This window comes from Ambystoma mexicanum, chromosome 5q (assembly GCF_040938575.1).
Source record: "Ambystoma mexicanum isolate Mex_15411 chromosome 5q, UKY_AmexF1_1, whole genome shotgun sequence".
In the NCBI taxonomy this organism is placed as follows: Eukaryota; Metazoa; Chordata; class Amphibia; order Caudata; family Ambystomatidae; genus Ambystoma; species Ambystoma mexicanum.
In genome coordinates this window covers 526363685-526376912 of record NC_090933.1, presented here as the reverse complement: position 1 = coordinate 526376912, position 13228 = coordinate 526363685, and the positions used below count along the sequence as shown (strand labels likewise).

Genomic DNA, 13228 nt, shown 5'->3' with positions numbered 1-13228 from the left:
TGCTGATCAGCAGTTCTGAAGTCCTTGTCGAGACGTCTCAGGTTTCTTTCAGCAACTGCGACTTGACAATGGTCACTGTTGAAGTTGGTTGTGAATCAAGGAACTTGAGTGGTTCGAAAAAATATCCTTCAAGGCGGGTGGCGATTGATGCTTGTCGTTGCACTTCTCCCAGCTTATTCAATGGACTTGTGTCGTCCTTTAAGGTGGATGACCCACAGCTAAGGAGTGTGCTACCTTGTCCTTTTGTTCACATCTGGCACTTCTTGTCCATGGATCTTGCTGAAAGGCCTAGCAGGGCATGATGTGTGTTGGCTGGGTACCGGTTCTGGAGCGGCTGGAGAGTCCTCCGAGTTCTTTTCTTCCCCTGTTCCATAGGAGAAGTTAAGAGGAGGGATATTGTTTCCCTCTTTGGAAATTCCTGGCATTCCTTCACTGGCGGAAGATGTAAGGCAGCCTGTACCTTCAGCCAGGATCCAAGGATGAGTTTTTCTTGCTACTTCTTATGTAGTCTTCAGATCTGCTAAAGAGGGTCTCTGATCCTCTTTTAAAGCTAAGTGGGCCACAGTGATTGGTGTAGGTTAAGCGTAACTTAGCGAGCCAACCCTGGGGTCCCTACTAACAATTTTCAGTATGCGTGAAGTCATCAGCATAGTGATTTGCAACAGGAAAAGGTAAAGGGGTGAAAACAGGAACAAGGGGTGTTCCTGAACAAATATGGCGAAAACCTCCTCTCAACAGAAAGAGCTCTGGGCTCACTCCCTTGTGATACTAAGTCCCACCCATTTGCCTGTCTGCTGTCTCTTTATTTAAATGTCCTCCCTGTGTGGTTCCTGTTAAAGCGGCATTTCGCTATTGAAGATGCTGAGAGACCAGATTCTCTGGCTCTTGCAACAAACTACATTCTCATACCTTATGAATGGGGTCCCCATATCGGGGGTGGCCTACTGCAATAAAAGAACCAGACACGACCGTTCACTGACATCGATACTGAGAGGAGGGAGCTGGCTTCAGGGTGACCCATTTACATGTGAAAGGTTGTTGAGTTTCCTGTCTCCTTTGTTATTCTCTGCATCCAGGCCCCATGTGGCCTGTTTGATGTACCCCCCTGTGGGTATGTGAATTGCTGCCGTAAGCTGCAGGGCCTAACAAAAGAGCAGGGAGCCTTTGTCAGTTAAGCAGGTTGACCATGGCTGGGGGAAGTTTAGCCTCCCCCTGCCTTACGATGATATTGCGCAGTCCTCTGCTGTCACATTGCAACTAAATATGACATGGCAGACTGTGCCTGTAGGCAGTGTCCAACCCAGAATACACAGCTCTATGAGTTTGTTGTGATGTGAGCATACGGAAATGTTTGTGGATTAGCCCAACACATTTTCCTGAGGTCAGTGTGCCATCATCCATTTAATTAAAAATGTCAAAAAAAGTCCAGGGGAGCCCACACTCATCATGCGTTTGGTCGAATTCCTCACCTATATTCTTGTAAAAAGTAAATCATTTAAGTATTGTAGAGGGAGGCCCCTTTCATGCCACTATTGTGCTGATATGCAATGTTTGTATGGCTCATTGATTAATGAGCAAAGTCCTTAAAGAGGTGAAGTGTTTCGGCCTCAGGGATAGCATAGACCCTGGTGAGATTTGGACACAAATGGTCAGTGAGTGGACAGACTTAACATACCAACAGAAATGACCACTGAGGTGTTGGGGTAGAAACACATTGGTCTCTTGAGCTGCCCTTTGGATAGTTTTACCAAACCGTGATGTGTTAATTGCAGACTATTTATGGTGTTAATAGGGCAAAGGGCCCCTTAAGTAAGGTACGTACTCCGATGGAGTGTTTGAGATCACCAGTCCCGGCATTGCTTTGGATGCCTTCGGGTTTTGTATAGATATGCCGCCCCATAGGCACACACTATAGGACAAAGAAATGGCCACGCCTGGGGCCATGGGAGCATACTGGGAAATAAAAACAAGGGAATGTTGAGCAATGAAATTGCTGAGGACACAGACCGAGGACATTAAACAAAGACAATTCCCTTTTACCAACGACTGCTAGACTGGAACATCTGCTGTGGTGGGGGATTGTGGACTTGGAGAGAAACCTGTACCCCGGGATATGTGTGTACTTCGTCTGAATGCACAGTGGCATGTGCAGGAGAGTAGTCAAGTTACCATTACCCTCTCTTTTTGCATCCACTCAATTATTTACTGCCTTCCCCCTTTTCTTCCTGTCCTTTTTCAATATGCGCCACCTAAAAACTATTCAATTTTGTTAAAGCCTGGAGGATGATGACATGACAGGAAGGACACAGCTTCTGGATGTTCATTAGTTATCTACCCAACCATTTTCTACCCATGGCCATGCTAATCACTGGGGCCATTTCCACCCATTACTTGCCCCTCCCCACCCAAAACACATCCTTCTGGGATCTCTTTGCTCTTTCCAGCATTAACATCAAACTGTGGCCTGTCAGTGCTATTTGTAAGCGGTCTGCTGACAGTTAATGGTTTAACTTCAGCTGTAAATGCAATACTGGTGTAATAAAAATGTCTTAACCACTTGATTTATATATGTTCCTTGCACTGAAGTGTTAAAACAAGCAATGGAAAAGCCAACAGGCTTGACTTGGGTATAGGCAGTTGCCACAGGCACTGTTATCGGTTCCATGTGATAATGTCCCCGCAAAAATGCTGCCATGCAAATAAGTCCCTGGAAAATTGCTGTTTTTTGCAGAGACATTATTACATGGAACATGCGGGGGACACCCCTGCAACCCCAAAAAACTTTTTTTTGTCCGGGATTGTGCCCTCTGCCGCCACCAATGTGCCTAGGTCCAATGTGCAGGTTTGTACCATTGTGGCAGTGCCCGATACAATGTGTACTTTTTCTTCTTTTATCCTTTTTTACTTTCCTTAGCAATTCTGGTGTGAACGGCTACGGAGAACGCATTTGACCATAATAAGGATAAACACGGTGCGTTTATCATTTGGGAAAAGAGAAAACAGCATACGAATCATTAGAAGGCATTGATATCAATATATTTCAAGGATCGCCTTAAACATTGTCTCACACTCCTTATAGATATGGAGCAACTTTTTCCGCTTGAAGTCTTTCTTCCACGTTAGGTTTTATTTGCCCCGATTGTCGGTCCGCTTCGGCAGTGCTTCCAAAATAGAACACATGGGATTTATAGTCGTGGCAGTGCAGTGCAACTAGCAGAGGACTGGCTGCAGCATTGCCTTGTGTGACGTGCACAGGCACTTCCTGTCTGTGGAAGGGGATACTTAGAAAAGGGCTACATGTGCTCCTATGAAGACCTCAGTGCAGTCAACTGTCATCTGTGAGTTCACAGAGTAATGTGCTATTCGACAACCAGGAAGAGAAACTAGGTGCCTCTTAACAGGAAGGGGAATTAGCTCAGATGGTAGAGCGCTCGCTTAGCATGCGAGAGGTAGCGGGATCGATGCCCGCATTCTCCAGCAAGACGCTTCTTCTTCATTTTCACTATTTTATTCAAAACTCACCAATCGTCGCAAATAAAGGCATGTGCTCGCTTCTGGGTTTTTTTTACTATCATCCTAAAAGTCTTCCGTCCACTTTCTGCTATCCCAAAGAGTCATCCGCGCGAGGGCCGGCAACAGGCGCATTGCATGGCATTGGTGACATATTCAGGAAATTCCACTTTGATGCCACCCAGGGCTGTTAACCTTTTATTTCATTTCAATACGATGCTTCGAATAATTGGTTCAAAGTGCGCAGCCTTTGCTCTTTTATTTCGTTTTCATCGGAGCAGGTCGGAGCTGGCAGAAGAGTGAGCCCTGTCTGCAGGAGCTCAGATTCCAGAAAGCATATTTTCCCTGTCTTTCTTACCACTCATCTGTGTCTCTTCGCTGACATGAGGGGTTGCTACACTCTGCAGTCTCCCGGCATTTAAAGTCTGCTACCAGCAGAGCACGTTCTGGACTTCACAGCGCCCAGCAAAGTACTAGCCTGCGCCCTCCCCCTACTACCGCAAAAACCTTTTGCATGCTTTAGCAGAAGTGTGAACAAAATGCCACGAACCACCCCAGATGGGACTCGAACCCACAATCCCTGGCTTAGGAGGCCAGTGCCTTATCCATTAGGCCACTGGGGCCACTCGACAGAGAAGGGGAAAGTTCTTTCTTTTCCTCTTCTCTCACTGGAGTCACGGGTACTGGCCCACTGAAAAGGGCAAGTTGGCTCACGTCCAAAGCTGCAGTGTCCCAGCACACGCGGGCAAAAGGCACCTGCTTGCACTCGGCTGGACACTTCCGCTTTATGGGACACACGATGGAAAGTGGACTCAATTCCCAGACCTAACTCTTACCTGTTTGGTATTCTGACGCTCGATTGTAAAATATGGCCAGCTGGTAAAAATGACAAAGGGCACTCCAGCGCTGGTCCTTTGGCTGCAGGCGGCGTGTCAGCGGCCTAAAACAGCAAGAAATAGCGAGAGAAATAAAGTGAGAAGCAAGCACCTTTTCAATTGGGCTCTCGGGTCTCTGGGACTGGTGTGCAGCCTCTTGATCACAAGCGCAGGTCCAGCGTGAAAGGGCGTGGGAGTGGAGTCACTCTGCTATTAATACCTGGTTGGCCAATCCTCATTGCAATGGATGGCCATCTGCAGCTTTACTTGTAGCTCCACTGAAGGTATTTTGTTTTGGGCAAAGGGGTGAGATTGTGATTTCCCCTGCGGCAGATGAAGAGAAAGGGCTTTATGCACTACAGGTCCCTGGACAGCAAGCAAGTGTGAGCAGGAGACTGTGCTTCAGCTCTGAAGCAGTGTATCGAGAGCCTTCGTGGAGGAGGGGAATTAGCTCAGATGGTAGAGCGCTCGCTTAGCATGCGAGAGGTAGCGGGATCGATGCCCGCATTCTCCAGCAAGACACTTTTTCTTCCATTTGACTATTTTATTCAAAACTCAAATCCTCCCAAATGAGGCATGCGCTGCTTGCTTCAGGGTGCTTACTATCATCCCAAAAGTCTTCCGTCCATTTTCTACTATCCCAAAAAGTCAGATTTTAAGTACAGATTTTAACATTGCTTATGCACCAGAATAGTAACAGATCTTTTGCCCCTCCGCCACCATCTCTGAAGTTAGCACCTCTCCCAACATTTGAAGAGTCAGCCCCCACCCCTCTGCCCTGCCACCACCCATCACCCTGTCGAAATGTAGGTAGGTTGCGCACCTCACGTGACCTCTCTTGCATTAGAGGGCGCTCAACTATTTTAAGTAACCCCCCCCTGCCTTTACATCAAATCTCTACTGCTGATGAAACACAGGAAACAAGTGCTAAAAGAACAGCCTGACATGGGTATGACTTCCCTAGTGAAAGACTTTGCCCGGCATTCGGGCAATCCTGCACGCCTGTTGGAGAGAGGATAATTTTAGATCGGTGCTGAGCACCTCAAACAAACATGACACCATCAAGGGAGAAGAAACTCAACACGTAGAGTTCCCAAGACAAGATCCAAAGCGAAATCCTCCAACGTCTCAAAGATGGCCTCCCTCACTTAAAAGATAGGCAGATGCGCCAGCCCACGCAGGGGGCGCTAGAGACGCAGCTCACATAGCGGGCCGCCCCTCTGGCTGCCCCCTGCGTGGACTCGCCTCCTCTAGGGAGGAGGCAGTCAGGGTGCCCCCAGAGGGTCCAGCCGGAAACGGCCTGCACCTTCGGGGGCTTAAATAGCCAGGGGTGGAGAGCGCAAGACCTCTCATCTAGCCCTGGCAGCAGTGGAATCCAGGGCAGGCCGTTCTCGCAAGAACGGAATGGTGTGAGATGGCTCACAGTCTTTTGGACATGGGACTTTGTAAGGCGGGATTGGCAGAGCCACCCGGCTAAGGACCATGGTTGGTGCCAGGCAGTCATAAGACCTGAGCAGGGGTGGGGGGGGCGCCCCCATAAGATGATTCCAAATTATGCGACCATATGTTTTTTCCAATAAAATGTTATATATGTTTCCAACTTTCAGAATATCTCCGACTCTATCATTGGGGCAAGCAGGAAATTTTATGCATGTTACTGATATGATGTAAGGGGCCAAGGAGTAGGGGTTAGCCCCGCTATGCACACAGAGCAAGCAGAAAAATACATGCTCTCAAGACCAGGCCGCTCTCATTGAGTAAATTGGATGCATCATTCCGCAGGTGAAATGCCACAGCAATTGAGCACAGTCCAACATTGCTACTGCACACCAACACAACACATCATCCAGATAGATGCTAGCTGTGGTTGCATTCTAAGTTTTAAAACAGCACTGCCACACATGGAGCACGTGGGAGGGAGATTTTGTCAATAAAATCGGGAGAACTGAATATTCTGATTGGATTGCATTGGGGTAGAATTATTTTAGGAGGAAGACAGTGAAAAAAAAGAGCAATATTTTGGATAGAAAAAAACAGTCTCCGCCATAAATCAGGAGGGTTGGCATGAATGCACTACAGATGGTGCTGCTGCACGGTGTATACCAGTCGATGGCAAGCCATCAGATAAACAATGCACGAAAAAAGACGTGATGTTATTTTAAAACATGGGGAAGTTAAAACAAATTTAAACTGTCATGTCAATCAACACATGATTCAATCCATCAAACCGACAGCACAACAGGGTATCTCGATCAACACACAATGTCAAATCGAAGGCAAACTAAGCTCGTTATTAGCATCGTCCCAGACCATGGACCTCCCCATCATCCCTGTGCCAACAAAAGATTCAGATTAACGCAGTCAACTTTGTGTAGATATAAGAGCACCAAACTAAATTATAAAAAGAAAGACACCATCCCACAATGCAGCGGAAATGATACACCTTGAAAATTGAGCCACAATATTGTCTAGACTCGATTTAAACAAGGGATATCTTCAACTTGAACTTAGCCCGGAATCCAGATACGTCATAACCTTCCCAATACGCCTATGACTATTTCACTGCTCCAGGCATCTTAGTTTCGAATATCCTCAGCAGTTGAGATTTTTCAAGAAGAAATACAGAAAGTAATCTGACATATCTCAAACTGCATACACAACAGTGAGAATATCCTGGTATTTGGCACGTCCCAAAAATCTCATGATAACGCTCCACAGTGTGCATGGCCCTGGAAGAAGCACACCTCACCCGGAAGCGCAAAAAAATGTGAATTCAGTAAACACTCTGTGAAATTGTTTGTTAGCTAAAAGCATTACACAAGACCCAGTCAAAAAAAAGGCTTTAACGTCTACACCACATCCATCCTGTGTCACACAACTACGCTCCTTCCTGGGCCTGGCCAGCTAGTGCACGCACTACAATCAAGATTTTGCATCCATCAGCACACCCCTACAACATCTAGTCAAGAAAAATCATGAATTCATGTGGTCACGAAAATGTCAGTGTTTGAGAAAATATGCCATCCCATAGTATCATCTGTCTGCATGTTGTCCCTCAATCCCAACAGTCACACGATGGTCACAGTCGATGCGAGTCCAGTAGGCCTAGGAGTGATTCGGGCACAACACTCAGGTGATTCCGCCTCTCACAGATGCATTGCTTCATATGCCAGGTGAAGCCGCACGCAGACAGAACAGGCCTATGCACAAGCAGAAAAGTCTATCCATTGCATGGGGGTACAAACATTATCATCTGTTCCTGTTTGAAAAACAATTTGTGGTCAACCCTGACCATCAAGCTCTGACTACCATCTATGGCAAAGCAATGACTTGCATGCATCCACACATTGCCAGGTGGGGCTTGCATCTACAGGGCTATCATTTTGACATACTGCACAAGCCAACAAAACATGCAAATGGAGCAGATTTCCTATCTCGGGTACTCATCCCGTCGCATCACACTATTCCGTCAATAGTATATCATTTTATCACCTATGTAGTGCAACAAGGTTGACACGTCTGCTGCCAATATGATGAATCGAATTCCCGGGTACCAGTGGTCATGGGGTGAATATCAGTTTCTAAACCATCAATCAGCCCACACCTCTGATAGATACACCAGAATGGATCCGAACAGATTGGAATAAGCAAGTATACAATTAAAATTATAAACCGCCTTGTTTAATTTTGGTAACGTGGATGGAACAGCAGGCTTATCTCCTCTAAACATTGTGGATCATTGGTTAGTTGCAACACAGCAAAAATACAATTATTACCCAATGATAAAGGGAGTGTCCAGTCAAAGTTGATTACAAATATCTGCTTTATTATTAGCACAACAGACAGTAAAATAACACTACTAAATACAACCCACACTGTAAAGGAATGCAGAGGACAGACAGTTTCAAAGAAGGAAAAGGGATATACTCTGGATACTGACAGGAGGGTAGTCGGTATGGTTAATAACCGCAATAGTTTATTAAGGTTTCTTGGCTTCAGCAGAAGGGGAGAAAAGGATCTTAAAATGTCTCAAGGGGCCTTATGGGCAGGACCAGGGGGGATAGAACCAGAATGTACCTTTTGCTGTAGCTGTTCTTGTTGCTCCACAGGGTCGAAGCGGCTTCAGGACACTTCACAGGCTTCTGTGACAGAGTTTGAGATGGGAGTCAGCTGCCGGTATCAGGCGGCAGGACGGTTCAGTCAGCAAAGCTTGATGAACGTATGCAGGCTGTCCTACACAGGAACTCCGGTTCAGGAATCATTGTCTCTGTGCTGATCAGCAGTTCTGAAGTCCTTGTCGAGACGTCTCAGGTTTCTTTCAGCAACTGCGACTTGACAATGGTCACTGTTGAAGTTGGTTGTGAATCAAGGAACTTGAGTGGTTCGAAAAAATATCCTTCAAGGCGGGTGGCGATTGATGCTTGTCGTTGCACTTCTCCCAGCTTATTCAATGGACTTGTGTCGTCCTTTAAGGTGGATGACCCACAGCTAAGGAGTGTGCTACCTTGTCCTTTTGTTCACATCTGGCACTTCTTGTCCATGGATCTTGCTGAAAGGCCTAGCAGGGCATGATGTGTGTTGGCTGGGTACCGGTTCTGGAGCGGCTGGAGAGTCCTCCGAGTTCTTTTCTTCCCCTGTTCCATAGGAGAAGTTAAGAGGAGGGATATTGTTTCCCTCTTTGGAAATTCCTGGCATTCCTTCACTGGCGGAAGATGTAAGGCAGCCTGTACCTTCAGCCAGGATCCAAGGATGAGTTTTTCTTGCTACTTCTTATGTAGTCTTCAGATCTGCTAAAGAGGGTCTCTGATCCTCTTTTAAAGCTAAGTGGGCCGCAGTGATTGGTGTAGGTTAAGCGTAATTTAGCGAGCCAACCCTGGGGTCCCTACTAACAATTTTCAGTATGCGTGAAGTCATCAGCATAGTGATTTGCAACAGGAAAAGGTAAAGGGGTGAAAACAGGAACAAGGGGTGTTCCTGAACAAATATGGCGAAAACCTCCTCTCAACAGAAAGAGCTCTGGGCTCACTCCCTTGTGATACTAAGTCCCACCCATTTGCCTGTCTGCTGTCTCTTTATTTAAATGTCCTCCCTGTGTGGTTCCTGTTAAAGCGGCATTTCGCTATTGAAGATGCTGAGAGACCAGATTCTCTGGCTCTTGCAACAAACTACATTCTCATACCTTATGAATGGGGTCCCCATATCGGGGGTGGCCTACTGCAATAAAAGAACCAGACACGACCGTTCACTGACATCGATACTGAGAGGAGGGAGCTGGCTTCAGGGTGACCCATTTACATGTGAAAGGTTGTTGAGTTTCCTGTCTCCTTTGTTATTCTCTGCATCCAGGCCCCATGTGGCCTGTTTGATGTACCCCCCTGTGGGTATGTAAATTGCTGCCGTAAGCTGCAGGGCCTAACAAAAGAGCAGGGAGCCTTTGTCAGTTAAGCAGGTTGACCATGGCTGGGGGAAGTTTAGCCTCCCCCTGCCTTACGATGATATTGCGCAGTCCTCTGCTGTCACATTGCAACTAAATATGACATGGCAGACTGTGCCTGTAGGCAGTGTCCAACCCAGAATACACAGCTCTATGAGTTTGTTGTGATGTGAGCATACGGAAATGTTTGTGGATTAGCCCAACACATTTTCCTGAGGTCAGTGTGCCATCATCCATTTAATTAAAAATGTCAAAAAAAGTCCAGGGGAGCCCACACTCATCATGCGTTTGGTCGAATTCCTCACCTATATTCTTGTAAAAAGTAAATCATTTAAGTATTGTAGAGGGAGGCCCCTTTCATGCCACTATTGTGCTGATATGCAATGTTTGTATGGCTCATTGATTAATGAGCAAAGTCCTTAAAGAGGTGAAGTGTTTCGGCCTCAGGGATAGCATAGACCCTGGTGAGATTTGGACACAAATGGTCAGTGAGTGGACAGACTTAACATACCAACAGAAATGACCACTGAGGTGTTGGGGTAGAAACACATTGGTCTCTTGAGCTGCCCTTTGGATAGTTTTACCAAACCGTGATGTGTTAATTGCAGACTATTTATGGTGTTAATAGGGCAAAGGGCCCCTCAAGTAAGGTACGTACTCCGATGGAGTGTTTGAGATCACCAGTCCCGGCATTGCTTTGGATGCCTTCGGGTTTTGTATAGATATGCCGCCCCATAGGCACACACTATAGGACAAAGAAATGGCCACGCCTGGGGCCATGGGAGCATACTGGGAAATAAAAACAAGGGAATGTTGAGCAATGAAATTGCTGAGGACACAGACCGAGGACATTAAACAAAGACAATTCCCTTTTACCAACGACTGCTAGACTGGAACATCTGCTGTGGTGGGGGATTGTGGACTTGGAGAGAAACCTGTACCCCGGGATATGTGTGTACTTCGTCTGAATGCACAATGGCATGTGCAGGAGAGTAGTCAAGTTACCATTACCCTCTCTTTTTGCATCCACTCAATTATTTACTGCCTTCCCCCTTTTCTTCCTGTCCTTTTTCAATATGCGCCACCTAAAAACTATTCAATTTTGTTAAAGCCTGGAGGATGATGACATGACAGGAAGGACACAGCTTCTGGATGTTCATTAGTTATCTACCCAACCATTTTCTACCCATGGCCATGCTAATCACTGGGGCCATTTCCACCCATTACTTGCCCCTCCCCACCCAAAACACATCCTTCTGGGATCTCTTTGCTCTTTCCAGCATTAACATCAAACTGTGGCCTGTCAGTGCTATTTGTAAGCGGTCTGCTGACAGTTAATGGTTTAACTTCAGCTGTAAATGCAATACTGGTGTAATAAAAATGTCTTAACCACTTGATTTATATATGTTCCTTGCACTGAAGTGTTAAAACAAGCAATGGAAAAGCCAACAGGCTTGACTTGGGTATAGGCAGTTGCCACAGGCACTGTTATCGGTTCCATGTGATAATGTCCCCGCAAAAATGCTGCCATGCAAATAAGTCCCTGGAAAATTGCTGTTTTTTGCAGAGACATTATTACATGGAACATGCGGGGGACACCCCTGCAACCCCAAAAAACTTTTTTTTGTCCGGGATTGTGCCCTCTGCCGCCACCAATGTGCCTAGGTCCAATGTGCAGGTTTGTACCATTGTGGCAGTGCCCGATACAATGTGTACTTTTTCTTCTTTTATCCTTTTTTACTTTCCTTAGCAATTCTGGTGTGAACGGCTACGGAGAACGCATTTGACCATAATAAGGATAAACACGGTGCGTTTATCATTTGGGAAAAGAGAAAACAGCATACGAATCATTAGAAGGCATTGATATCAATATATTTCAAGGATCGCCTTAAACATTGTCTCACACTCCTTATAGATATGGAGCAACTTTTTCCGCTTGAAGTCTTTCTTCCACGTTAGGTTTTATTTGCCCCGATTGTCGGTCCGCTTCGGCAGTGCTTCCAAAATAGAACACATGGGATTTATAGTCGTGGCAGTGCAGTGCAACTAGCAGAGGACTGGCTGCAGCATTGCCTTGTGTGACGTGCACAGGCACTTCCTGTCTGTGGAAGGGGATACTTAGAAAAGGGCTACATGTGCTCCTATGAAGACCTCAGTGCAGTCAACTGTCATCTGTGAGTTCACAGAGTAATGTGCTATTCGACAACCAGGAAGAGAAACTAGGTGCCTCTTGACAGGAAGGGGAATTAGCTCAGATGGTAGAGCGCTCGCTTAGCATGCGAGAGGTAGCGGGATCGATGCCCGCATTCTCCAGCAAGACGCTTTTTCTTCATTTTCACTATTTTATTCAAAACTCACCAATCGTCGCAAATAAAGGCATGTGCTCGCTTCTGGGTTTTTTTTACTATCATCCTAAAAGTCTTCCGTCCACTTTCTGCTATCCCAAAGAGTCATCCGCGCGAGGGCCGGCAACAGGCGCATTGCATGGCATTGGTGACATATTCAGGAAATTCCACTTTGATGCCACCCAGGGCTGTTAACCTTTTATTTCATTTCAATACGATGCTTCGAATAATTGGTTCAAAGTGCGCAGCCTTTGCTCTTTTATTTCGTTTTCATCGGAGCAGGTCGGAGCTGGCAGAAGAGTGAGCCCTGTCTGCAGGAGCTCAGATTCCAGAAAGCATATTTTCCCTGTCTTTCTTACCACTCATCTGTGTCTCTTCGCTGACATGAGGGGTTGCTACACTCTGCAGTCTCCCGGCATTTAAAGTCTGCTACCAGCAGAGCACGTTCTGGACTTCACAGCGCCCAGCAAAGTACTAGCCTGCGCCCTCCCCCTACTACCGCAAAAACCTTTTGCATGCTTTAGCAGAAGTGTGAACAAAATGCCACGAACCACCCCAGATGGGACTCGAACCCACAATCCCTGGCTTAGGAGGCCAGTGCCTTATCCATTAGGCCACTGGGGCCACTCGACAGAGAAGGGGAAAGTTCTTTCTTTTCCTCTTCTCTCACTGGAGTCACAGGTACTGGCCCACTGAAAAGGGCAAGTTGGCTCACGTCCAAAGCTGCAGTGTCCCAGCACACGCGGGCAAAAGGCACCTGCTTGCACTCGGCTGGACACTTCCGCTTTATGGGACACACGATGGAAAGTGGACTCAATTCCCAGACCTAACTCTTACCTGTTTGGTATTCTGACGCTCGATTGTAAAATATGGCCAGCTGGTAAAAATGACAAAGGGCACTCCAGCGCTGGTCCTTTGGCTGCAGGCGGCGTGTCAGCGGCCTAAAACAGCAAGAAATAGCGAGAGAAATAAAGTGAGAAGCAAGCACCTTTTCAATTGGGCTCTCGGGTCTATGGGACTGGCGTGCAGCCTCTTGATCACAAGCGCAGGTCCAGCGTGAAAGG

At 46.7% G+C, this 13228-nt stretch overlaps 5 non-coding genes across 5 annotated transcripts; 3 read left to right on the top strand and 2 right to left on the bottom strand.

Annotated features, from left to right (window-relative positions):
• The first annotated feature begins 3404 nt into the window (after window positions 1-3404).
• TRNAA-AGC (transfer RNA alanine (anticodon AGC)) lies at window positions 3405-3477 on the top strand. The gene has a single exon. It is a non-coding gene; the product is annotated as a tRNA-Ala (tRNA).
• Window positions 3478-4060: 583 nt separating this feature from the next.
• Window positions 4061-4133, bottom strand: TRNAR-CCU (transfer RNA arginine (anticodon CCU)). Its single transcript has one exon. It is a non-coding gene; the product is annotated as a tRNA-Arg (tRNA).
• A 693-nt stretch (window positions 4134-4826) lies between these two features.
• TRNAA-AGC (transfer RNA alanine (anticodon AGC)) lies at window positions 4827-4899 on the top strand. Its single transcript has one exon. It is a non-coding gene; the product is annotated as a tRNA-Ala (tRNA).
• Window positions 4900-12059: 7160 nt separating this feature from the next.
• On the top strand, window positions 12060-12132 carry TRNAA-AGC (transfer RNA alanine (anticodon AGC)). The gene has a single exon. It is a non-coding gene; the product is annotated as a tRNA-Ala (tRNA).
• Window positions 12133-12715: 583 nt separating this feature from the next.
• TRNAR-CCU (transfer RNA arginine (anticodon CCU)) lies at window positions 12716-12788 on the bottom strand. Its single transcript has one exon. It is a non-coding gene; the product is annotated as a tRNA-Arg (tRNA).
• Between the last annotated feature and the right edge of the window lie 440 nt (window positions 12789-13228).